Below are 27,019 nucleotides of genomic sequence, written 5' to 3'. Positions count from 1 at the left end.
TTGGTAGGGGGTGGTCTGGCACCTGTATGACTTTGAAGGGACCAGGCCCCAGTCACAATGGCAGATGGAGAGTTAGCATGGGAGAGGTAGAGGGAAAGAAGTGGAGAAAAGGAGAGTATTGAGAAGTTTCCGGAACTTAAGAAGGTCTGGCTGAAGTCTGAGGGGAGGAGGGAGGCCATTCCAAAGGGAGGAGCCAGCCGAGGAAAGGGATCTACCTCCCACGCTATGCTCGAAAAAACATTTGAACTACAGAGTGTTGCAGCAGCCAGAGGACCGAAGGAATCTGGCGGGGAGGTATTTAGGGAGGGAAAGCTGGATGTAGGCAGGTCCCAAGCCCCAGGCAGCCTTGTGGATGATGCAAAGGGCGGCCTTCAATTTCATCATTGTGGACACCAGGAGCCAGTGGAGAGATTTTAGGGCAGGAGAGATACGGTCCTTGGGCTTGAGGACAAGGATAAGTCTTGCAGTCCTATTCTGGATAAGTTCAAGGGGCGAAGGGAGGAAAGAGGCATATTGAGGAAGAGGCTCTTGCAGTAGTCCAGCCTAGAGATAACCAGGGATCTAGAGATTTTGAGCTTCTGGGGGAAGTTGAGGAAAGGCAGAATGCCTCTGAGGAGATGCAGCTGAAAGTTGGACTTCAAGGCAAGTTTTTTTTGCCTCACAAGTGTGTGAGGGGAGTGGATCCAAGGAGTCAGGCCAGAGAGTGGGGGGGGGCAAGGAGCAGGCGTCCCAATGAGAAGAATCTCTGTCTTACTGGTATTAAGGAAGCGATCATTGACAGAGCACCATGCCCAAATAGCAGTCAGGCAGTCAGGAATGAGGGAGGAGGCGGAGGAGTAGATGATAGCAGCTTGAAAGAGAGCTGTGTGTCATCTGCATAACGCTGGATGTGGGCGGAGAAGGTGTAGATCAGGTGGGCCAAAGGGTCCAGATGATGAAGAGGCATGGCTACAGGCTAGAGCCCTGAGGGATGCCACAGAGAAAAGGACCCAATTCCACTCTGGATGGTCTGTCTGAAAGGAAGGAGGTAAGCCATGCCAGTGCCCTGTCTGTAATGCCTAGGGTATCATGAAGATGGTTTATGAGGATGAAGTGGTTGACTGTGTCAAAGGAAGAAGAAAGATCAAGGAGGATCACAACAGCAGGAAAGTTAGAGTCCAGATTAGAGAGTTGGTCTTCACAGCTGTTTTGAAGAGCAGTTTCAGTTTCTGTGTGAAGGATCGGTTGGGGGATGACCAGTTTTTCTGTGAGTTTGCCCGAAAAAGGGGTGATAGAGAGAGGGCGATAGTTAGCCGTACAGAACGGTCAGCAGACGGCATTTTTAGGAGAGGGTGCACAAGAGAGTGCTTAAGGGGTTGAGGGAAGGGGCCAGTGGCAAATGATTGGTTGCAGAGGTCAACCAATAATAAGAGATTGGGAAAAAGTTACTCTAATTCGCCAACTCAATTATAAAAGTATGCAAAAGGTGAGTCAAAGGAGCATAAAATGAACATTGTTAAGTTGAAGTGAAATTCATAGAGATTGAAAGAATCCGATTCAATATTGATGGTATTCTCAAAAAAGCTCCTTAATGTTGTTGTTTAGTTGAAGAAACAAATAATATCTAACATGGTGTTAAAATCACGCCTTGTGATCTTCAAATCAGTTGTTACTCTCAAATCCTAATTGTGGTTCCGTTTTTAAAGCCTTAACTCGACACATATTTCCCCATTGAATTTGTCAATGGTTCATCAGGAGAAGGAATGATTTCTGACAGAAAAAGATGGGAAAGAAAAAGAGAAACGGGAGTAAAGTTATTATAGTTAGAAAAGTGATTATCATTGGTGTTGCAGATCATTTTATTATCTAATCTAAGTGGCTTCTGGTGGATGCCAAATATTAATTTTGTCAAAATAGTCTTTAAAATGACTTCAAAATTGCCTGATATTTCTTATATTAGAATCCAAAATAGGGATTACTTCAGGAAAGAGAGAAGCATAAATGGCCTCTTTTTAAATAATGCAAAATGAAAGGCTTGGAGCAAAGCACTTATTGATGACAAGCTTACCATTTAAATTCTTGTTTGCTTACCTTGTGTATTCAAAGTTCCAACAAGTGGTGGTGTATCAGTCCTAATCCGCCGTGATAAACTGTGAAGAGATCGCCGGGCCGGATGCGTGATGTAAGCGTTAGTATGCGTTCTTAATATAGTGTCAAAGTGGCGCACGATGATGTCATCACGCCCCGCCCAACGTTATTTAGTATGACGTGGTGACGTCATCGCCACAGAGACATGTTTGTCAGCCAATTTGAAATGATAAAAACGTAATCTAATATTGAGAAAAAAAGGGCTGTTTAACCTTACTAACACAATAATTAAAGCATCAGTTAGTGAATGCAAGTTTGTGATTTAAGTTATAAAGATAGAGGTTTTTAAGCCAAAGTTAGCTGTTTGTCCTTACTAATACAACAATTTAAGCATCAGTAATTGGATACATATTTGTAATTTTTTGTTTTGAAGAAATGATTTTGATTGTTGGGCGTTCGCTGTTAAGCTGATATAAAATATCTAGTTTCTCACTCTGGAGTTAAATAAGACAACCCAGTAAGGAATATTTTAGCCTGGGTTTGCTTCCTAACCCTGTCAATGGAACATTTTAAGGATAAAAATATAAGTACATATTTCAGATTTAGATAAAGGTTTAGGAGTTTAAGTGAATGGTTGGTGACTGTCTTATTAGAAGAATATATTATAGAGGTTAATTACTAAACAATTTAATTTGGAATTCAAACAATGAAGTTACTTGAGAAATCTATTGCTTACTCACTGCTTACTCACTGTGGAAGATTGAAAATATAACGATCGATAGATCAAAGAAAGAGAATAGTGAAGAATTCAAAACATGCATACGTGTCTCATTGAATAAATCTTAATAATACAAAAAGAAAAAGAAAAAGAAAAAGAAAATGTTGCAGGTTAAATCATTACAAAATGTGTTCCTCAAAACAGAAATTAGGGATTGAATGGTTAGTGATACTTTTAATCATTTATACATGCCTTAAAAAAGAAAAAGAAAAGGAAAAGTATCTACAACCAGTTATACATTTCTGTGTCACAATTCAGACCTGATATGCATGTGTCCATAATACAAATTCATTTACATTCCCGTTTACGTAACGGTTCCTCCTTGTTTCCTCCTCTGGGGGGTAACGTTACTTTCTCTAAGCCAAAAATCTTGAGGTTTTTGATTTCAAAAGTTGGGTGGTTTGTGATAATATGGACCGATATGGGAGATCTGAGATCCTTGTTGTGGATAGCTCTGATATGTTTGAATATTCTCACCTTTAACTTTCTTATGGTGCTCCCAATGTAGAGTCTCCCACAGATGCATTCAATTCCATATATAACAGGTCCTGCGAGATACAGAGGAGAAGAGTGAATGGCCAAGCATATTTTTAGACATAGAAGGGGAGATTAAAAGATGGAAAGGAGAAAGAGAAAGAGCTAACGTGGTATGCTTGTACAGAACGAATGGATGGACGGACAGATATTGCTCAAACTCGATGGAAAGAGCATCGAGGAAGTAAGGCCAGGGGAAGATCATGACGAACAACATAGAAAAGACAGGGTACGAGAGAAACGATTGAAAGAGGATGAGCATAAAAGGAAGAGTAGACAAAGGCGAGAGCAAATGTATCTGGAGGAACAACTCAGAAAGGAAGAAAAGGCAGAAGAACAGGGAAAGTATGACAACAGACAGAGAGCAATCGAACAACGAGGCAGTTTAGAAAAGAAGAGAGAAGAAGAGGAAGAACAGAAATTACGAGATAAAAGAATGCAAAGACAAAGAGACAAAGAAGTGCATAGAGCAAACAAAAGAAGGGAAGAGAAAAGGAAGGAAGAAGATAGAGTTAGATGGGAAGTGAAAAAACGAAGGGAGTAAGACAAAGAAATAGAAGGAAAAAGGAGACAGAGAACATGCAATATTGATCGTATTTAGAAAGAGCTGATGGAACCGAGTCCAGTAATATCATGGGGCGACATAGAGGAGTTTCTCCCGTCGCAAGAAGTAATGCCAGGTTCATCTAGTGGGAACCTAGATGAGCATTTTGAGATAGGAAGTATCGGGGATAGAATCGATAAAGCTTTCCAGGAGATGAGGACAAAAAATTAGTCAAGAAGTAATGGAAAGGAAGATCGACTCACAGGGTCCAGTCATGAGGCAAGGAAGGAAGCATGTTTAGTCTCGAGCATAGAGCCTTGTCTTTGGACAGGCAAACATTAAACTGAGTGAAAACTTTGGTATACAGCCGAAAGGCAGATGAGATAGATTGGTATCTTCCTGCACTCGCGAAATAATAAAGTGATTAAGCAATCATTAAAAAGGGCAATATAAACAAGCAAAATTGTATTGGATATACAGGAACAGCAGAAGACACAATCCTCAGAGGAAGAGCTTTTCAGCTCGAAACATGTGTTAGGCTGTCCTATAAAATTCATGCAACCAAGCTCAGAAATCTTCTGGAATTTGGCACAGTACAACTGTTAATTGTTTTCAGATTGTTCAGCTACTCTGGAGTATTGGGCAACATACCCACAGCTTACAGCCAACTGCAGCCTACTTTCCACCCTTAATACTTTCCACCCTGCAAGCGCTTAGGGCTCTACAGACTTGCTGCTATTACTTTATTTTGATTTAACATTAAACAGAGATGAGAAAAACGAGAGCCTCACTAGTTGGGAACTAGACATGTCAGATGAAGAAAGAGAAACCTCCCATGGGGAAGAGGGAGAAAGTGCATGCAGTCCTGAGAGATGTCTGCAAACATATAAGGAAATAAGATGGTGGATTTAGACCAACCTAAATATAGGACACCAGACACTGTGGCATACCCAGAGTGACCTAAAGGGCGATCACATAGTGAGAGAGGAGAATCGCCACCATATGTGAGCAGGTTGAGGTCATCGGCAGGTAGAAGGCAATCATGAACCAATGTTCCCACTATAAGTAGACAGATGATGGGAGCGGATTGCATATCTGAGTTCCCCCTACTAGAGAAAGGAAGGGCCAGGCCGCAGTATATTCCTTGGCCCCAAATGGACAAGGACAATTTAAGATGCAAGCTCCCCAGTTTAACGGCAGGTATGACAGGAGGAAATGTGTTAGCTATAGGGGACATTAAAGGTCTTGTAGCAGCCATTCTTTGGGAAAGAGCTGATGATATATGGACGAGAGCAGGTTATTTGAGTGTTACAGCACAGAATATGGCTCATGATGGAGCGTCATTTAATAATTGTAGGCTGGCTGTCTGGAAATGCTTAGAGTACGGTATCCTGATAAGTCAGATATGGGTGCAATTATGGCATGCAAAATGCAAGAAAATGAAGATCTGCTTGCTTATGTTCAAACTTTTCAGGAACGGTGGACCTTGGAAACTCGAGAGCCTTGAGGGAAATCTGTGCCAGAATTGTACCATATTTTGTGTCAGGGGCTGCCAGAACAAGTACAGAGACAGCTCAAGAAACTTGTGGGAATGGAAGCTAAGTCATGGGCAGAGATAAAGCTGACTATCGTGCATCATTGCCGATTGTTGCAAGAGAAAAATAAGAAGGAGGATGCTAGGAAACTTGAGGAAGCTAAGATAGTCCAGAAGAAATTATCAAAGTACACCATAGAAGGCGTAGTACTGACAAGTGGAGAGGGGCTTGGAACACAGCAAGTAGCAGGTGTGCAACAGGTGAATAATCAACAGCAGTTGGATCAAGAAGTAAATAGGTTCATGCCGAGAGGCATAGGCACAGACTTTAGAGGAAGAGGTGGTTTTCAGAAAAATCAGGGTGGTCAAAATAACCAAGGTGGGTTTAAGAATCTTTAGAATGATAATCAAAATGTGCAGGGAGGGCAATTGAGGAGATTCACTCCTATATGTTGGACATGTGGCATGACAGGCCACATTGCGTGAACATGTGCGAGCCAAGGGTATATACAGAATGGGAAATTCTTAAGAGGGGGGACAGCTTATCCTCCAGCATGCAGCCCACAAAGTAGGGGCGGGTTTGCCCAAGATCAGACAATGTATCAAGCACAAGTGCCGCAAACACAACATGCTTTACAATCACAGCAAGCACCCATGCAGAAACAGCAGAGTGCAAACACAGGACAGTTATTGACTCCTAGAGTAGGGGGTGTCACTATTGCGAGAGGAAGTCCTTTCACGGGCAGAGCAAAAAGTACGTAATAGGACAGCTCACAGGTTGACTTGATGTATTCAGTACTATCAGTGACACCAAATCCTCAAGAGGAACCAAGGGTCGATGTTACCATAGGAGACACATCTTTTTATTTTCTAGTAGACACTGGAGTAACTCGCTCATGTATACAAGAGCGGAAAGTTTTTGTTGTCAGGAAATGCCATGAATGCTCAAGGCTTCTCTGGAGCCACAAGTAGAGTTCCTTTTACTGATTAATTACCAGTCTCTATAGGAGAGTGTGATATGTATGTGTCTGTGCCTTTATTGTATTAAAGGCAGACACCAGTTAATTTTCTGGGCAGAGATTTAATGATGAAATTAAATATGACAACTTTCTTCACTGATGAAGGAATAGTGTGCTCCACTCCAAGGATACATTATTTAAACGTAGGTAAATTTATTATGGCATTTACAGGGCAGATAGCTCTGCGAGGAGTGCCATTAGAGCCAGAAGTCTTTCTTTGTGGGATATGTATTTTGTTACCTGGCTTAGTGGGAAAGATTATGAGAATACCTGATGAATTTTTATTCAGGCCACAGATACCTATGAATGAAGAGGGGGGACAGATGTTTTCCTTACAGTTGCAGGCAATTATAGTATGTGGGGAATTAGCTGTGCTTGAAGGATTTAATGACGAAAGCAGGCCATGGAGAACCGTTATTGCCATTGGAGAAGGGGATAGATTGACTGACGTCACAGATGAAGACATATTTCGGGATGATCCATCAGATGCTTAAGTAGTATTCAAAATGAATATTACATATTGGGTCAGAATAGAGAGAAGGAAAACCCACAGTGAATGGTGATTGTGTGGCAACGCCCCACATTTTTTGATGAGGTCATGGAAAAGGTGCTGACCACTTTATGGACTACACGCCGTTATGACGTAGGCCTATTGAGGGGGGTGGGAGAAGTTAAGATTAAACTGAAACCAGGAGCAATTTTACATCGAGCAAGGCAGTATCCAATGTCTCGAGAGGCAGATGAGGGTATTTTTAATCAGCTATGATGGGACAAGGCCTCTTGGTGATGTCAGAGTCACTGTGTAACACGGCCGTGTACCCTGTGAAAAAATCGAAGGGGGGCTTGTGGCGTTTAATTCAGGACATGAGGCTGATTAACCAGATTGTATAGGCAGAGTTTCCTTTAGTTACGAATCCTGTGACGATTTTATGTAGTATTCCTACAGAGGCACGATATATCACAGTGGTTGACTTGAAAAATGCTTTTTTCTCAATCCCGCTGCACAAGGATTCTCAAGACCTCAAGAGTACTCAATTGCCACAAGGGTACTGTGAGTCCCCTTCAATCTTTAATAGAGTCCTGCAGATGGACCTAAGCAATAATGATTTGCCAAGCGGTGTGCTACAGTACATAGATTATAGTTTGGTTTGTAGCACGACAGAAGATGAGTGTAGGCAAGATTCAATTTGATTGATGACTATTCTGGCAGACAAAGGATATAGGGTAGACAAGGAGAAGTTACGATATTGCCAGGAAGAAGTGTTGTACATAGGCCAGTTGATTTCACATGAGGGAAAGAAAGTTACACCTGAAAGAGCTGAAGCGACTATGAAAACGTCAAAACCATACACGATAAAGCAAATGCAGCAGTTTTTGGGATTATGTAACTATTTTAGAGCATGGGTATTTGAGTATAGTTCATATACGAGACTTATTTTGCAGGCTTTAAAGGAAGCCCAAGTGAACAATGAGAAAACAGAATGGTCTGAGGAAATGTAAGAGGGGTTTGAAGAGTTGAAGAAAGCAATCTGTAGAGCTCCAGTTTAAGAATTCCCAATTATTTTGAGGAGTTATTTTTATTTTTGCAAACAAATGGAACAGTTATGACAGCAGTACTTACACAGAGAACCACGCTTGGGTATGAACCCATAGCATATTATAGTTGGATTCTAGATCCAGTTATGAGAGGACACTTCCCTTGCGAACAATCACGGGCAGCAGCCTCATTCGCCATTGAGAAGTCTGCAAGCATGTTGATGGGGTGTTCTATGGCTTTATTTGTTGAGCATGCTTTGTTTGCTGTTTAGGAGAAACCTGACAGTACACTGACGTCTAAGAGAGCATCTGCATACGCGGTAGTTATATCGACCCAGCAATCAAAATAGTTAGGTGTAAAATGGTGAACCCTGCCAGGTTTGTAGCCAAACCTGTGACACAGGATGTGCAGGTGCATGATTGCTCGAATTATGAGGAATTCTATGATGAAATCCTGATGGTAAAAGAGAATGCTCTAGCAGCGGGGAGGTTGTTTTTATTGACAGGTCTTTGGAAATTGATCAAATTGATGGAGAAAGGCATTCAGGGTCAGCTGTGGTAAGGCACAGAGCTAAAAAAATTTGAAGTTGTAGCAAGTGCGATACTACCATCTAATTTTTCAGCACAGGCTGCAGAATTGGTGGCGCTTATTGTCGCACTCGAGAATCAGGCAGGGCAGGAAGTGACAGTATGCAGTAACTCCGCCTACATGACATCAACCATACACGCAGGGTTAGCACATTGGAATAGGACGGCCTACCCCAGAGAGGAAGGCCCTCCAGTTCAGCACGCAGTATTACTGGACAGGCTTATTAAGCCACTACAACTCCCAGTAGCTATTGCAATAGTTAAGTGTTATGTTATGTTATGTTACTTGGCATTTATATAGCGCCTTATGTATCATTGGTATGACCTGAAAGCGCTGGTAGGTTGAACGCCCTCGGGAACCGTAGTTCAAGTCAGTAGAGAGAGAGAGAGTGTCGTATGGTGCATGGGTGCACAGGATATGTGTGCAGCTGGTGTGGTTGTTGCATGATAGCTGCTTCTTAGCGGTAGGTGTGGTGCTGAGGAAATCAGTTGGATGTGTTCGGTCTGGAGGGTGGACACCCAAACTGAGTTCTGGTTGTGTTAAGCCTGAGGAGACGCCTAAGCAGCCGGTCTGAGCAGCACATACTAAGAGAACTGACTTTATTTCACGCATAAACCAAGCCACAGACAAAGAGGCAAAACAAGTTGCTTATTCATATGGTATTTTTAGTTTTGATACTCCTGGTGTGAAAGAAAACATTGTCACAATCATGATTGTAAATGAAGGATTTAATAATTTGTCAAGAACGCAATTAACGGAAGTTCAAGGTAGTGCTCCACAGGAAGAAAAAGAGGTGTGTACACAGAGGGGGTGCTCGTTTACCCCTTCTGAGGAATTGTGGTGACAGGACAGCACTGGTAAAGTGGTGATGCCTGTAGCATTAGAACAGGTACACTACCCAGCGCATGTATCTAGGGAGAGTCTTGCTGTAGCTATTGCAAAAGACTGGTTCATACCGAACTTATTAGAACACGTTGCATTTTTATGTAGTGAATTGCATCGTATGTCAAAAGTTTACTGCTGGGCACACATTGCGAACAATTAGAGGAGTGATTCTTCGACTGAACGGTCCTTTTCAGCATTTACATATTGGCTATGTTGACATGCTACAGGTATGTAGTGGATATAAGTATATGATAGTGGTAGTGTGTCCTTTTTTGAGACAGATTGAAGCTGGTCCATGCACACATCCTGATGCCACTTGTGCTGCAAAGTTTTTAGTCCGAGAAGTATTTCCTCGATTGGGAATATGTGAGGTGCTAAGATCCGACAATGGGCCCCATTTTGTTAATGAGGTGTTCAAGCAAATTAGTCTGTTGCTTAGTATTAAACACAAGTTTTCCTCTGCTTGTCACCCACAAGCAAACAGGATATGTGAGAAACTCAACAGCCTTCTCAAACAGAGAATTGCCAAGTTGAAACTAGTTTTATAAGGTTGGGGAAAGACAGCAGCAGTTGCGATGAATATCAGATGGTCCGTTTCGGGCAGGTCTTTTTTATGGTCTAGGTGCATTGTGAAGAGGAATTGCAATCTCTGTAAGTATATAGGAGTCTGTTATTCAATATTACGCCCACCTGTTAGTGGCAGACAATTAAATCTGATGCCGGCTGCTTGCAGGTAAAGGAGCACCGATAGATCATGGATTTTCAATAGATTTGTCAAGATGTGGGTTGGGACCATGTCGGCTGCAATGGTAAGTCACATAGTTTAGAATGGAATGTGGACACCAACATGTTTGGGCGATAAAGACAGCAACAATAGATCAAAAGGAAATGTGTTCTTTCTCCTCTTCTTTTACATCAATGGAATTTCCATAGAATAGCCGTGTGTGTCACAAGTAGGGTAAAGGTTTCTAACCACATTGAACCCGTGATAATTGAAATTGTTTTTAAGTTGTGTAAACTGTGTAGCTAGTAGATGGGACTATGACCAAATATGGAAAGTCCCCCAGAGAGGGCTGTAGTGTAAATATGGAACATGAAATTAGAGGTTAAAGAGGATGGTGCTTAGATGACTGTATCCAATAAGAAGTGTGGGAACTAAAGGGAATATGGTTACATTGTATAGGTTTAACCAATCATCTGTGAGGGGTTGTCTTTGTATCAAAATCTTTGTTAGTGTTTTAACTGTTGCAAATTCTATAAAATGTGTGTACTTTGTGTGGCTCAGAGAGACAGGTTAGTTTGAATCTTTGATGTCATATAACCCCTCCCGGCCGTTTGTACAATAAACTTGCTTTACGGACAAAGCGTGTACGTACTCTTTAAGGGTGGGCCTGCTTTTGGTTACAGTGATCAAAGGCCTAATCCTACACTCTCCTCTCTCACACACCACAATGATTTTCAAGCCCTTGCCTACACATACAACTCCACCTTACTGAAAACCCCAGAACATTTAGTAGATTTAGCCTCATGTCCAAGAATATTTTCTGATTTGCCTTAGAGGGCATTAGCTTTAGATAAAACTGAGTTTTTTTATACAGGAAAGGTCATTTTGCAAATGAACCTAATGAGCCAAATTCGGGCAACTCTATCATTGCTGTGGGCACAATCCCACTTTTCCAAGGCGTTTTTCAGGGCCTTCAAAACCACCACATTTTGGGACAAAAGCGATTCTTTCTAATATATCCTGGATTTTTTTCTGGAAGGTATTCAGGGCCCCCATATTTCCTCCCTTCAAACTTCATGTATTATATGCAGTGGTGAGCCTTGCTGTGCATACCTTATTTTGATATATAACTTTCCTCTATTATAGTCAATTTGGGTAGCTAGAGAGATCAGCCCCATTTCTAACCGGATGGCCTGGATTGGTGTAAAGTTAGATAGACCTAATATTCTCCTCAATATCACACCCTCTGTCATGTCCGCCCATTCGGACCAGTCAGAAAAAGAGGCTTTCAAAGCATAAAAAAACATTGCAACCAACTTTTGCTGTTTGATGTTAATGATTCCCAATAAACTAAAGGCCGCTGTTTTCTTAGAAAAGCTCATAACTGCTGCTAGGCTTGCCATTATCTTGGTTAGTTTGCTCTTTTGGACTAGTGGGTTAATTTTCTTCCTCTCACCACATATTTCCTGGCCAAAATATTTATAGCTGTTAACTTTCCTTATTGATCCCAATGAGCATAATATGGTGTTTTTTTTTACAACAGTGTACACCAAAGCTCATAAATTGTGTTTTTATCAGATTGATAGTAAGTCCATTCTTTTCTGCGTGTTCACACAGGGATGATGCACTATTACAAATGCCCACATAAGTATTGTCCATGATTATGATATCATCTGCATAGCAGATCGACCCCACCTTATCTGGGGCGATTTTGGGAAAGGTGTTCATTTTATCTTTAAAGATATAACCAAAATCAGACATGAAAAAAAATTGTAAAAGATGGGCGCTAGCGCACATCCCTGTCTTACGCCTTTAGAGATGCTAAAGGGTTCAGATAAGGTACCTCGATTATCTAGGCATATCCTGGCCTTGCTGTCATCATATATCATCATACAAAAATACAACAAATTTGCCGGCGTACCACAAGCTTTAAGTTTCATCCAAAGTCGCCCTTGCTCAACCGAGTCAAAGGCGGAGGTGAAATCAACAAAGAGTACATATAGTGGTAGGTTTTTATCTTTGTTAGCCTTTTTCTATTAGTGTGTTTAGTATGAAGATATTATCTATCGTTGCGCATCCTTTCCTAAAGCCTGTTTGAGCTTTATCTAGGATGTTTTCCCTAGCAATCCACTTATTGATTTCCTTTAGTATCATGGTACAGAAAATCTTGTTAGGGACATCGGTGAGGGCTATTGACCTATAGTTCTCGGGGAGATTGAGTAGACCACACTTAAAAATATGTATGATATTAGCAGTCTTCCAGGAGTTTGGCATCCTCCCAGTATCAATAACTTTTTGAAACAGTATTAATAGAATATCCGCCCAAATTTCCGTATTTTCTTTTAGAATGATATTGCATAGACCATCGGGTCCCGGAGCTAGGGAACTCTTTAACTTCTTGATTGTTAACACAATGTCTTCCCTACATATGTTCATATTAGCTATGGGGCATATATCAAGCTTTAGAGATTCTGCTTTAAATTTATTTGTCAGGAATTTCACCCAAGTGTGGCTGTCAATAGGGATTAGAAGCTCTGGGTTACCTGCATTATTCATATTCCGAAAGCAGGCCCAGACCTTCCTAGAGTCACCTTCATTTAACAACCGAACCAATAATTGCCAGGCAGCATTCCTCTCTGATGTCCGATAAAATTTGATTGCATTAGAATACTTATTTCAAATCTCCCTTCTACCTTTTTGGCATGCTTCAGGACTCAAACACAGCTTATTGCATTGTCTCAGATTTCTTCGCATCTCCGTTTTCATATCCCTTATGTTTTTATCAAACAGTCTGTTGTTACTAACATCATTCTTTAAGGGACAGACATTACCTGGGATTGGCATCAGATCAGAGAGATGATTATAGGTCCAGGTTACTATATTGTCCACAGGAGGATGGAGAAACTGTTCTGCATCAATTGTTTCGCACCACCTTTTAGCTTTGGCCAAGTTAGTATCAGGCCATTGAATTCTAGTGCCATTACTACTGCTGTATATCTCACCCACAGCATCTATCACAGGAGGTGCGATATACAAATCCAGTCTGCTTTGCAGAAGATAGTGATCGCTAAAGGTATTGCTCAGAGTTTCAACGCTTTTTTTTTGGCCAAATAAATAGGTTATCGCTTAGACATATATAGTCAAGTGTAGAAGTATAGGCGTTGTTAGTCCATGCTACAGTGTTAGGGGATTTATCGTATCTGCTTCCATTTAAAAACCTTAATTCATTTTCACTGATGAATGTTCTCCAAATTGCTGCTTTAGTTAATATACCTATATCATCAATTAGTAAATTAGCATTAAGGTCACCTCGATGTATAATATACATTTCTCCTTCTACCATAGTTTGATTGACCAGAAAATCAAATATAGTCTGTTGTATCACAAAAGTTTGGTCCAGTCCAGGGGGATCATATGTATTAACCAACAAGATTTTACATATTTTACAGTTATTGGGCATATCAACCACCACCATCAACACATTAGAGTTAGTTGGAAACAGTATACATTCTTGTGAGTTTAATCTATTGGAGACTAAGATGGTAACGCCTCCAAAAGGGCAACCCTTATCTCCTTTTTTCGCGACATTATGATACGCTTTGAAACCATTAAACACAGCACACTTCAATAGCCATGTTTCCTGTAAAAAGACAAATAATGCTTCCTTTAATAAATTGAAAGAGCCACTTTCAGCAAAAAAGGTCCGAATGGCCCCTTGTGTTCCAGGATACAATAGTAGAGTCTAATCATTCTCCATTGGATACTGGAGGAAAAAAGGAACATAGCCATTCCCAATGTGATTTATTTATATCATTGCCCTTTTTAGCTTTGTTTGGCTGTTGGTCATTTTTAGCACTTTTAGTAGACACAGATTTACTATCATGGCATCCTGCCTCGCTCTCTTTGGCATTCAGAAAATAGCCATAACTCCTTAGTTCTTCCTTATATTCTCACACAAGACTTACCACTGCCTCAGAGTAGCAATGAATGCGACTAAAATTGCCCTTACAAGGCTCCACAAATTTAAAGTTCCCGCTTTTCAATATTCTTAAATGCAGTTGTCTATGTAGGGCTTCTAGCAACACTCTCCTATTAATGACAGTGGTATTTATTTTATTTGTGCAGGAGATGGTGAAAACCTTTTTTTGAAGGGGTCCATTTAGGGAATTTGCTGTCTTAGTAGACCTGCCGGACTTTACCTCCGTTTTTTAAGGAGTTGCCCAGTTATCTTGAGCTATCTTAGAGAATTTCACCTTTGATTTTGTGATGGGCAGTGATATATCTGTCGAGTCAGCCACACTGTAGCTACTGCTCATATATGAAACATCGGCATCATCAATAGAGCTATTACTACTACCCTCACTCACAGTTTCCTCTGCTTGCGCATTAGCCTGTTTGATGGAGCTAATTTTTTTCTTATCAGTTTCAATCACCCATGATGTAAGAGTGCCCTTTTTTTCACCACTCATTTTTTCCTCCCGCTTTCTTGCATTTCTGGCTGCCCTCTTTCTCTCTCCTTTTGTGCCCTTCTTCTTAACTACTTTAGATACACTTCTCTTGTCTACCAACATAATCTCGCCCTTTGCCATATTTTGTAATTCTTTGCATCTCTTACGTTTCTCTCTTCTCGACAGAGGGCCACCATTCTCACTCTCACACTCACTCCCCGCCAATATTCCAACCAAGGTGGATTCTAAATTAACTTTCCATGTATTTATTGTTGGAATAGTAGATATTTGAGCTTCCGATCTTATATTGGGGTCTCCTCGCTTATTTAGGTTATTAGCCTTAGCTAATTCTTTTAATAATTCTGCATTATTCATAGTTTGAGCAGCCGTAGTATAACAAAGCCTTAATAATATTTTAAGTGCAAAACTAGTAGCAGTGTTATGAGAATCCAGATCTTTAAATTTAGAGTCAATGTTACATTTACCACAGTCATGGTTTAGGCTTGTGGCTGCACTATCCTGTGCCACACTAGCATCTTCATTTGTTGCGTCTACCAAGCCAGACAGGCGGGGGGAGCAAAAGAGTCTTTCCTTATTTGTATTTGGTATGGTATTTGTAGAAATGTCCACAGTACTGGGATCCAGATCAGCATTGACTTCTGGTAGCTTTACCGACTCGGGGTTCCCAGACCTCTCTAGATGTGAAATTTGGCCCTAAAGACTATAACATAGATTTGGTAAAGAGTTATTATTATCAAACTCCGCTGGAATGGTTATCTCATCACTCATGATAGGGGTATTTGACAGTCGTTCAGAATGGATTTGTACCATAACAGTCTGTTCCCCGATTAAATCTGTAATCTTTTTTCCCTTATCAGTGGTAACCTGAGGGCTATTATCCCTTGTAGCCAAGGAATTCCCCTTATTTGTAGGTTTTTTGGTGGCTTTGGTATTTTTCAGTTTACTCCTAAGCTTCATTGTATCGTTCGAGCCGCGTATCCTATGTAGCACAAGCAGCAGCTACAACCCGGCAGCCTGTATACTCAGGAATTAGATATGCTGGCTCAAAGAAAATGTTCCGCAGTCACCAGCATACACTATATGGAGCCTCCTGGAATCACGTGATCAAAGGAGTATTCACTCCAGCAGCCTCACGGAAATCCACAGGCTGTGTATGATATAGGTATTTAGTTTTCCTTACCTATATATGGCTCTAGTCCTTGTGGAATCCTGTTTGGGGAATAGATAGGACAATGCCCTTGCACGCAGCCCAAACAGCCAAAACAGTATTGAAGACACACAGGCAAGGGATGGATTACAGAGTGCAACAGCACCATCTCCTCATATAACAGCCAAAACAGTATTGAAGACACACAGGCAAGGGATGGATTACAGAGTGCAACAGCACCATCTCCTCATATAACAGCCAAAACAGTATTGAAGACACACAGGCAAGGGATGGATTACAGAGTGCAACAGCACCATCTCCTCATATAACAGCCAAAACAGTATTGAAGACACACAAGCAAGGGATGGATTACAGAGTCCAACAGCACCATCTCCTCATATAACAGCCAAAACAGTATTGAAGACACACAGGCAAGGGATGGATTACAGAGTCCAACAGCACCATCTCCTCATATAACAGCCAAAACAGTATTGCTGATGCCGCACCCTTGACTCTACTGCAGAACTCAACATGCACAAGCACATCAATGCCCTTGCATCTTCTACGGCACACACTACCAAACTTATCAACATCAATAGAAAGTTCCTGTCTCCTCACAACTGCCTAAGGCTCACCAGAGCTATTATAGATAGCAAACTGAATTACTGCAATTCACTACTCACTGGCACCTCTCCTTCTAACCTCGCAAAGTTACAACTATTACAAAATAATGTCCTTAGAGCTATCTGGGGCATAAGATGCAGATACCACATATTAGTTGAAATGTGAAAAGCCCATTTGCTCCCAATAATAGCTTTGATCGAATTTAAAATCCTGTTGATCATTCACTGCTGCATCTACAATGCCGTAACTGCCTACCTCAACAACCGCCTCTCCAGAAAGTCCACCACACGCGCTTTACATTCGTCCTCCACCCTTTTGCAACATATTCCCATATTTAACCGGAAACGAGCTGGCGGCTTCAGCTTCAAGGTCACCACCCCAACTCTTTGGAACCTGTTCCTGCCGTCCATCAAAGGCAACCCTTCATACCTAACCTTCAGAAAACTGCTAAAATCCTTGCTGTTCGACAAGTGCGCATTAATTCTACATGCATTGCTCTATATGTACCATTTTGACTCCGACTCGGCTTGCTTACCCTGCTTGGTTCTAGCGCAGTGATACCTATGGGCATGGGCACTTTATAAATGTCAAAAATTCAAAATATATTCCATCCACCTTGATCACCCGTCAGCATTTGCACTTTAAGGATTGGTGCTATCTTGCCGATGTCCCTTCCCCTTGGTCCAGGCGCGCAGTCAATGTTTCTTCTTTCATTGACATCCCAGCCCTGTCTCTTGATATTTGGATTCTCTTTAGGGATATGTGTTTCTGCTTTTATTGTTTATATTTAAATACAGCCTCTGCCTTTCCTCATCAACTTCATTTGCTTTTGGACCCTTTCCCTGTGTCGGAAATACCTAGATCATGTTCTGCATGAATAATTATCTGGGATGTGCGATTGTGGGATCGGGGCAGCATGGAAGTTTTAGGTGTGTGGACGGGGAACCTCTGAAGTACACATATTGTGACTCAGAGGTGCTGATCGTAGGTGAGGCTGCAGAATATTATACATCTTTGTGATTGCAGGGGAGTTTGGGATCTTTGCATGTGTCCCTCTCACCTGCGTCACAGATAGCTGCAGATGCTGCAACGTTATTCTACCATTTAAAAATGTTTAAGTGTATTCTCCCTTGTCTTACCCAGGTCTGCATGCCCCTTGCCTTGTCCCACTTCCCTAGTGAGAGCTCCTTATATTTTGTGCTGCCGGCCTACCGGATCAGGGGACTTCGGCTGATGTAGATAGTAGGGCCTGTTCAATCTAGACTACACTGGCTTCCAGTCAAGGAACACATCTGTTTTAAAACCCTGTTGATTGCACATAGCGCAAACTCTTTGGCAAGGGCCCCTCTTTCTCCCGAAAACAAGCTGTGCCCGTATGTTTCTGGCAGCTTTTACTTGAGGTTTCAATCTTCTTCCATTCTCGCATGGGGGTCGGAGGGACTGCACCATTAAAGGACCCTTGGGTCTCCATTCCTGACGGTGTCTAAACACCAAGACAACTTCAGGCAGTAAATACTACCATTCAAAAATCTCCTACATACTCATACCATAACACACCACACCATGACATACCATTCCATGCCATACCATAACACACCACACCATGACATACCATTCCATGCCTTACCATAACACACCATACTGTACTATACCAAGGCATTCAGAGGCGTCTTCACATAGGTAAGTGACTCACTATTGACTGCCAGAGAAGAAAGTATAGAGACTCCTCTGCTCGGTAAATTGCAATCTGAGGTGCGGCAAATGATCCCATCTGTATTTTGTTGGAGTTCAATATTTTGCAGCAGCTTGGTTCGCTCTCCACTGTGGTTTGTTGCCCATGCTACCTTACGAAAGCATTTCCGCCTTAAAATTACACTGATGAAGATCCCATTGCACGGATGCTCTGGACCACGTGCAGCAGCTTTTCTAAAGAACACTAGGATGGACAACACACCACAGTGGAGAACAAACTAAGCTGCTCTCAAACATGGAAATAGATGTTTAATTCCAACATAAAAATATATTGGGACATTATATGCGCTGAAGAGCAATGTACTACTACATTTAGTGAAATAAGAAAGGTTTTGTGGCTACTAGAATGATTTGAAACCATGATGAAGAGAGTAAAGCTCGAAACGCGTGCTGGCCCAGGAGCAGGGCTTAAAATCAGCTTTGAAAGACAAGTTTAACGTTTATAAGGGCGTATTTATTTATTTATTTCTCATGTGTACTTCCTGATAGGTTAGCACACACCCACCACCCATTATGAGCCAGCCGGTCCAGAAACAATGGTGGCAGTACATCCGCTGACTCTGTTGTTTCCAGACTGGCTGATTCGGAGTCCTGCAGGCGGGAGGTGTCACTCCCGCCAGGTCTGACCTGGCTGGAGTAAAGCCACCCGCCTGCAGGCTGAAATGGAAACACCGGCTCCGTCATAGACGGAACCGGTGTTTCCATTGTCCCTTTCACCATGGAGTCCTGTGGGACTCCATGGGAATGGGGCTTAACAGAATTCTGCCTCTGGAATTACCGGGTCATCGGGGTTGTAATGCCCCGGTGATTCCGGCAATCACAGAGGCGGAATGGAATTACCGGTCCGGCGGTAGCCTGCCGTTTTTTCCAGCATGGCTACTGCCGGAACCCGTAATGAGGCCCATTGTATTGTCTTACATTACTTCGGTTAAGTGAATGACTATGGCCACCCATAGGCAATGGGCACGATGAAGAATAGTGCACGTCGTGTAATATCAGTCCTATACCTACCTGGTTTCTGTGTTCGAAAGTCAATCCAAATGATAGATTCCTAAGCGAGGCTTCCTCAAAATGCCCCGGCTTGCTTGGGTGCTTGCTTAAAACCTCTTCATCCATCTGTTACTGCACAATAACCTTTTCACACCCCTTTCACCAGCCACAGAGGAACCAGTCAACTCTTTCTTTGGAACGTCTGAAGGCAATGGTTGAGACCAAATCCATGCAGAAAGAGCTTTATAGCAAATTAAAAACGCTACTCTATCAAGATAGGTGTTAATAACAGCCTCGCGTATGGGGAATCAAATTGAATCTGCCAGTTAGACTATTTCACAATTCAACATAAACAATTATGCCCCAATCACAAGCCTGTTGTACATCACAAAGAACCACTGAGATCCCAGTGTTGCCATCATCCTCGTTCTGTGTGATTGGATGGAATCCTACAGTTCAATACTGGGATGGCAATTTCTCATTGAGGAAGCCAGCTAACCCCGCTGGGTATATTGGGTATATTCATGGGTACCCATGCGACACCACCTACCCCATGGACACAAGCTCTCATGACCTGCAGTGACCCCAAGCCAACAGGATGCATGCATTAAGTCTGATTCAGTTGTATGGCAGCACACACATCATCATTAACACGCTCATGCCGATGTGTTGGGATTAAATGAATAGTACTCTATGGCATGTAATATTGAAGTGATATCAGTTTAGCTATATATTCATATTTGGTTTCAAATGATGCAGTGAACTAAAATGAAATAATGTACATTGGCCATTAAATTAAAATGAAATAATGTGCATTGGCCTTCTGTTGGTTAAATGTATTCTCTGGGGCAATTCCATTGGATAACCATGAGCCTCCCTCCCAAGAGAAGCAGAATCTCCTCTCCCTGAGCATGGTTATTTCTGTAACAAGAGCACCTTAATGATGCTCCCTGCTGTACACACTGCTGCACTTCTGCACACACACCCCAATGCATGTCATTAACACTGGCACAGCTGGGATAGATTTTAATGACAATAACGAGAGGAATCATTACTGAGAAGCAGCTTGGAAAATAATCATCTTCCACCAATACCCTTCAGAAGCACAGTGTAGATCACCTGCACAATTAGCTCCAGTGGAGAAGTTGCACAATAAAGATTTATGAAATTAATATCCACATTATAATACCCGCTCTGCATCCATAAAATGGATCTCTCTCGGCCATGTATTGTTGGAAAACCCAATTCAATACAAGTCCAGCAGCTCCAGGCTAGTACTTTTTAGTTTTGGCACTTTGGTGGCTTAAGCCACCTAATCGCTAAAACATTGATACTGTAAATGTAAAAAAAAAGGAGAAAGGGGAGTTCGGAAGCAGTGTATGGCGTTGACATGGCAACTTGCAGAGCCTGGTGATCAAATGACCAAAGCACCATCTGGGCCTTCACCCTCTCACTCACGTCTGTCAGTATGCTGCTGTTGCCGGGCGGCATTGCATGCTCCCAAGTTGCAGCTAAATGAATGCTCTTATGTATATGCCGTTTGTTATTTTCATTTGTATGCACCAATTCTTTGTTTCACTTAAAATCCTGTCCACACCGCAGAGTGATCTGTTTGCTGCTCTCTGCCAGCAGCGCTCCTGTGCGCATCAGTCCCCGCTCCGCTCCCTTCTTTCTGGTGTGCCTGGCTTCCTCCTCCCTTCCCGCCTATCCCCCTCCTCCCTTCCCGCCTGGCTCCCTCCTCCCACCTCCCTGTTGATTGTCCCAATGTTTCTTGCACCAAGGGTCTAGTGGCCTTGGTGCGGCCGCTGCGAGCCAGGTGTCGAACACATAATAGAATATGTATGCAATGCTGCTCACGTGGGGCAGGCTTCCTTGACTCTCACATGTGTTAACTGTCAAGCCTCCCCACTGTTGGCGGTCTCCGGTGGCCGCCTCCGTGAGCCCCCCAGCCCCGTGCTACAGAGACACGGAGACAGCAGTGTTGTCGGTGTGGGCTCCCCGGTGATTGTGTTTGTCACCGGGAACGCCCCCTTTATTTAACAGCGCACGCGACGGAGTGAACGTCACTCCGTCGCGTGCGTACCCTTAAAGGGCCAACGCCACACTCCTCCTTTTCCATAACAACAAATTGGAAACAGGAGTACCTAACTAGCACACATCTACATAACACATAACTTTGTCAGTTTCCACAAAAACCCCCATTTATTGACAGCCACCCCGGATCCCCCGTGGGTGCCTGTCCTGGCCTGACCATTAACCCCCGGTCAGCCTCGCCGACTCAGTCCGTAATATAGTCAGTGAGACGGGCAGGTTTCCCACGCCCTGTTCTCAGGGGTACCTCCTGCCACCGTCCCTGGCTGGTGTCCCTGGACCGGGTCCGCCACGAGCCGGAGATTCCACGGCGGGACCTTCTCCCCCACCTTCATCCAGAGCACCTTCTCCTTCTCGGCTGTCCGGGCTGTCCACTCTGGGGTCGCTGATCTTCCGGAAGAATGAAGCATTCCTGGTCACCGACGACGTTCCATCTGAGGCTGTTACCATCGAACCCTTGACTGCCACTACGTCTAAAGGAGCGGGTTCATACGTGAGGGACAGTTTTCCATGTGGGTGGCGATTCCTCACCAGCACCTCATCTCCCATCGCAATGTGTGGGGGTCTGAGGCCCCTCCGGATATTCTCCATTTGTGTCCTGACCTGTCTGCCCTCCTCGACCTGCTCATTGTCGATGACGGCAGGGTCTCTGCCCCCCACTTCCGGTATGACATCTCTCGGGCACCGCTGGAAGAGTGCTTCCGCCGGGGCCACCCCCGTTGAGGAGTGAGGGGTGGTCCGGTATCCACGCAGGAAGATGTACAAAGCCCTCTGCAAACACTCTCCTTTGCCATGAGCAATCCTGAATACCTTGTTGAGAGTGCGCATCATGCGCTCGGTCTCCCCGTTGGCGCGAGGCCACAGTGGGGTGACGCGCCGGTGTTGAATGCCATACTCCTTCATGAGCTCGGCAAAGCTCTCGCCTTGGAATGGGGCTCCGTTGTCGGAGCACAGCACAGAGGGGAGGCCATGAGTGGCAAAGATTTTCTCCAACGCCACCACCACGTTCTCAAACGCCACTGAGTCTATGAACTCAACCTCCGGGTACCTAGACCACTCGTCCACCACCACTAGAAAGTGCGTACCTCTCGACCTGGACCCGGAGTCAGCGTGCACCACTTCCCACGGTCGAGTCCCTCGGGGCATTGCTTCAATGGATGGTTCCTTCTGGGCCGGTGCTGCAGCCTGGCACCACACACACGAGGCCACAAACGCTTCTATCTTCCGCTCCAGTTCAGGAAACCACACCTTCTGACGGAGGCAAGCTTTGGTCTTGGGGGCCCCTTGATGACCCTGGTGCGCCAAGGCAATGACCTGTGCTACTTTGGTCTGGGGCACCACGATCCTTTCCCCTCTCAGTAGCAGCCCCGACTCTGAGAATGTTAGTTCCTCTCTCACTCTCCACAATTGCTCGAGGGCAACTCGGGCCTCACATGTCCTTCGTTCCACAGCCTCCAGCACTGTCTTCCAGGTCCCTTTCTGCATGGCTTCCTTCAGGATGGCGAAACATTCATCGCCTCTCGACGCAGCCTCGAGTTCCTCCACCTGCATGGAGTTAGGGGTGGCAGTCTCCACGACCAGGCAGACGTGATCGTCGGCTTCTTCCGCCGATGCCGACTCCTGTGAGTCACTTCTGGGGTGTCGAGATAGGTAGTCCGCCGCATTACTAGCACCTGGACGATATATCAACGACACTCCATACTCGAGCAGGGCGAGCATCCAGCGCTCAATTCTCACCGGCGGGCGAGATGACGAGCCCGCCATGATCGGCAACAACGGCTTGTGGTCCGTGACCACGGTCACTGGACGCCCCAGAATATAGAGGCGGAAGTGCCGACAGCCCCACAGCACCGCCAGGGCTTCCCTCTCAATTTGGGAATATCGTTGCTCAGTGTTGGAAAGGGCCTTACTGGCGTATGCTATGGGTCGAACCTCCTGGTCTTTCCCCACTTGCGTAAGCACCGCCCCCAGTCCATATGGGCTGGCGTCCACCACGATCTCCGTCTGCAGGCTCGGGTCGAAGAACGCCATGGTGTCATGCGCCATCAAAGCCCCTCTGATATCGTCAAATGCCGCCTAGTGCCACTGGTTGGATAGATTCGTCGATATGGAGCCGGACCGGCTCACCCACCAGCTGTCCAATGCCCTCAAACAGGGATCCATGTTTGGCCAGGAGGACCTGAATGTCATCTAAGTACACTGAGTAAGCGAACGTGACGATACCCAGCGCCTCCGCCGCGGCACAGCAGAGCAGGGTGTTGTCGCTCACCGGTGTGACATAGAACCTGGCCCGTATGTATGAGTCACCATATTGCACATCAGCCACGAATACTCCGTCCAGAGGCAAAGGCCGGTCCCCGCTGAAGGCGAATATGCGTGCCTTCGGCGCAGTCAGCGTGGGCGGGGCCTGCATGGTACCATAATGCTGGCGGGCCATTACATTCACGGATGCGCCAGTGTCTACTAGCATCGGCACAGAGTCTCCATTAACCAGCACGTTGCACCTGGGCTGTCTCTTGGAGCGGGACTTCAGCATGCTCACACTGGACACGAAAAATACATTTTCCTCGTCCTCTTCCTCCTCCTCCTCATCCTGAGGGGCCCCTTCGTCACCCTGGTCCACCTGGGCAACGTTGGACGTCCTTTGGGGCCGGAAGAAGCCGGCTCGAACTGGCCCCCTCGGTACAATCTTGGGGGCTGCAGACCTGCACATTCTGGCGAAGTGGTCAGCGCCTCAGCATCTACCACACTTGACCCCCGTTGCAGGGCATTCCGCGGGGTGCGGGAGATCGTATCCACACTTCGGGCACGAGGCATTCGACCCCGGCGTGCGTGGGCTCTGAGTGTTCATGGGGCGCCTCACCCCGCGGCCTCTTCCGACCGCGCAGATCTCCTCAGTCTTGGCTGGGCGAGTACCAGCTTCCATTCTGGTTGCCCGCAATTCCGAGACTTCATGGCACCTTCCCAGTTCTAGGATGCGAGGAAGGGTGATGCCAGGCTCGCGCAATATCTGGCGTCTCAGTTTCCCAGAGCTACACCCCTGAATGAGTTGGTTACGAATCATGACTTCAGGGTCGTTCCAGGCACACGGCGCTGACAATCTCCGCAGCCGCCCAAAGAATACATCCAGAGTCTCATCATCTTTTTGTCGAGCCGTTCCCATGAGAAAACGTTCATAGTCCGCATTGGACATCGGCAGAAAATGATTGTGGAGTGCCTCCTTCGCCGCCGCAAAAGATCCGTCTACCGGCTGCAGGGACATGAATACCTCGTGCACCGCTGGACCAGCGGAGTACAGGAGAGTGGCCAGCTTGCCGTCGTCACTTGTCTCCATTGTGGCCCTGAAATACATCTCCAGCCTATCCATCCACATCTTCCACCTCTGTCCCAGGCCTGATGGAGCACCCGAGATATCAAACTCAGGCATTGGCTGCAGGGACCCCGGTGGTTTCAGCAGGGGAGCAGGCGGAGGCGCAGGAGGCACAGCAGCAGCAGCTGCAGCAGCCTGATTCATGGTGGAAAGCGCATAGGCACCCCAAAGGATTGAAAAGAATGGGGCCGCAACTCACCACCAGCCGTGCTCTTCGTGGAAGTGTCACTCCAGCCAGCATGCAGACAATGATGTGTCCAAAAATTGAGTAGAGGAAGAGACCCCTAGTGCAAACAGCAGGTTTCCCATGGAGCCTCCATGCCTCTGCTCGGTAATAACAGTGAAAACGTCGAAATTTTCCTCTGGAACCGACATGTGCTGTTTTCAGCGACCATCCGCCGCTGAAATTCCCAAAAATTGTGTCCGGATGGCTCACCGACGCTTCGTTACGAAGCCGTGAGTCTCCGAGGCCTATTGATCAAAATGGCCGCCGGCCGCGTGTCGCTTCCTTCTCCGCGGTCGGAGTTCGTCGGAGCGTTCACATACGATCATCTGCGCTCCAGACGAACATCCCCGCCTGTCCCAGGAAGCGATCCGGGCCTCGTCGCCACTGTTGGCTGTCTCCGGTGGCCGCCTCCGTGAGCCCCCCACCCCCGTGCTACAGAGACACGGAGACAGCAGTGTTGTCGGTGTGGGCTCCCCGGTGATTGTGTTTGTCACCGGGAACGCCCCCTTTATTTAACAGCGCACGCCACGGAGTGAACGTCACTCCGTCGCGTGCGTACCCTTAAAGGGCCAACGCCACACCCACCCTAACATACACAAGCCCGGCCCAGCCAGAGCTAATCCAACTGGATGTGAAGGACCTACTCTTATGGGATGGGACACTTCCGGTTTAGATTAGTCTTTCCATCGATTCAAAGTGGTGAGTGTGTGGTGCACATTTCAATGCCAGCTTGAGTCGAGAGGAGTTGAAACAAATCCCCCCACATATTTCAGTGTTATCTTTTGCACTTATATATGATGGTGTGTGTGTGATTACGATCTGCTCACCCAGAACCCATTTTACACCAGACATTATAATGCACCATGTGGCAATAATAGCAGTTTATATGCTTCAGCAGTTAAAGCACTCAATTCAAATGTGAAACTGCCGTAGTAACGTGATGTGACGAACTATGCTGTTTGTACCAATGGGGCTCTGTGCAGCCTGTGCAATGCACACAAACGGCAGACATATTTATGCCATTTTATCACTCAAGACCACAGCTTAAATAGAAAACAAACGCAAAGGAAATTAATTTATAGACCAGGTCACCTATTTCCTAAAATATATGTACTATCGAGTTTGAATAGCTTTGACTCTGAACCGGCATAGAATGAACCAGCAGAATGGTCCTTCTAAAAACACTAAAAGGAGTCCGTGCGCTGGGGATAGCTTAGCCTGTTTCCTAGAGGTGGTTTTCGGCTTTAGGTTACAGGTTCGAATAGAGCAGGTTTTTGAAGATGCATTATGCAAATACTATTAAAAGGAGGTAATGCGAGGGTATAAGTCCACTCCGCTTTATCCATAACGCAAAGCAGGGAAATGGCGCCCCCAGGCATCATCTCGTTCTTGGACAGTAGCTCCTTTTGATATAAGAGTTTCAGGTTTCTTCTGAGGATGGAGTTCTTTCTATCAGCCGTGCACTGTAACAGGCACAACAGGGAGTGGAGACCAAGGGCCCAATTCACAGAGCGTTTTCCATTGGGGGTTTGCCATTATAAAACGATTCTGTGAATTAGGCCCAAAGGTGTAAATGTTTGAGCCGTTAACCCCATGATGGAGACATTAGCTTCTCAAAGCCAAAATCTCCACTACTTCTCAGAAAGCCTGTTCATAAACGTTGTACACTGACCCACACACTCCCACCAAAAGAATACCCACTCTCTCTCTACCCCCGCTCACTCTACCTCCACCCACCCGACCACTGCTCTCTCTACCCCTACTCACCATACCTCCGCCCAATTACATGACCCGGTTCTCTCTACCCCCACCCACCCTACCCCTGCTCTCTTTACCACTACCCCTTCTTTCTACCAAACCCCGACTCTCTCTGCCTCTGCACACCCATCCTACCCCTGCTTGCTCTACCCCACCCACACTTCCCCCGCTCTCTATACAACCAACTGCACACTCTAGTCCCCCACCCTACCCCTGGTCTTTCTACCCCCACCCACCGCCCCTGGCCCGGCTATGTCTACCCCCAACCACCCACCCTGCCCTTGCTCTCTACGCCCAACCACCCATCCTAACCCTGCTCTCTACCCCAACCACCCATCCTAACCTGCTCTCTACCCAACCCACCCTACTCCCACCCAATCCC

Source organism: Ambystoma mexicanum, chromosome 6q (assembly GCF_040938575.1).
Source record: "Ambystoma mexicanum isolate Mex_15411 chromosome 6q, UKY_AmexF1_1, whole genome shotgun sequence".
NCBI classification, from domain to species: Eukaryota; Metazoa; Chordata; class Amphibia; order Caudata; family Ambystomatidae; genus Ambystoma; species Ambystoma mexicanum.
This window is presented reverse-complemented; position numbering follows the sequence as displayed.